This window comes from Coregonus lavaretus (genome assembly GCF_964263955.1).
Source record: "Coregonus lavaretus genome assembly, chromosome: 28".
In the NCBI taxonomy this organism is placed as follows: Eukaryota; Metazoa; Chordata; class Actinopteri; order Salmoniformes; family Salmonidae; genus Coregonus; species Coregonus lavaretus.
In genome coordinates this window covers 42,185,215-42,186,553 of record NC_140015.1, presented here as the reverse complement: position 1 = coordinate 42,186,553, position 1,339 = coordinate 42,185,215, and positions in this window count along the sequence as shown.

The following is a 1,339-nucleotide window of genomic DNA, read 5'->3' as shown; positions in this document are numbered from 1 at the left end:
TTGTAGAATAATAGTGAAGACATCAAAACTATGAAATAACACATATGGAATCATGTAATAACCAAAAAAGTGTAAAACAAATCAAAATATATTTTAGATTTTAGATTCTTCAAAGTAGCCACCCTTTGCCTTGATGACAGCTTTGCACACGCTTGGCATTCTCTCAACCAGCTTTACCTGGAATGCTTTTCCAACAGTCTTGAAGGAGTTCCCACATATGCTGAGCACTTGTTGGCTGCTTTTCCTTCACTCTGCGGGCCAACTCATCCCAAACCTTCTCAATTGGATTGAGGTCGGGTAAGTGTGGAGGCCAGGTCATCTGATGCAGCTCTCCATCACTCTCCTTCTTGGTCAAATAGCCCTTACACAGCCTGGAGGTGTGTTGGGTCATTGTCCTGTTGAAAAACAAATTATAGTCACACTAAGCGCAAACCAGATGGGATGGTGTATCGCTGCAGAATGCTGTGGTAGCCATGCTGGTTAAATGTGCCTTGAATTATAAATAAATCCCTGACAGTGTCACCAGCAAAGCACCATCACACCTCCTCCTCCATGCTTCACGGTGGGAACTACACATGCGGAGATCATCCGTTCACCCACACCGCGTCTCACAAAGACACGGCGGTTCGAACCAAAAATCTCAAATTTGGACTCCAGACCAAAGGACAAATTTCCACCGGTCTAATGTCCATTGCTCGTGTTTCTTGGCCCAAGCAGGTCTCTTCTTCTTATTGGTGTCCTTTAGTAGTGATTTCTTTCCAGGAATTCGACCATGAAGGCCTGATTCACACAGTCCCCTCTGAACAGTTGATGTTGAGATGTGTCTGTTAATTGAACTCTGTGAAGCATTTATTTGGGCTGCAATTTCTGAGGCTGGTAACTCTAATGAACTTATCTTCTGCAGCAGAGGTAACTCTGGGTCTTCCTTTCCTGTGGCGGTCCTCATGAGAGCCAGATTCATCATAGTGCTTGATGGTTTTTGCAACTGCACTTGAAGAAAGTTCTTGATATTTTCCGTATTGACTGACCTTCATGTCTTAAAGTAATGATGGACTGTCGTTTCTCTTTGTTTATTTGAGCTGTTCTTGCCATAATATAGACTTGGTCTTTTACCAAATAGGGCTACCTTCTGTATACCCCCCTACCTTTTCACAACACAACTGATTGGCTCAAACGCATTAAGAAGGAAAGAAATTCCACAAATTAACTTTTAAGAAGGCACACCTGTTAACTGAAATCCATTCCAGGTGACTACCTCATGAAGCTGGTTGAGAGAATGCCAAGAGTGTGCAAAGCTGTCATCAAGGCAAAGGGTGGCTACTTTGAAAAATCTAAAATA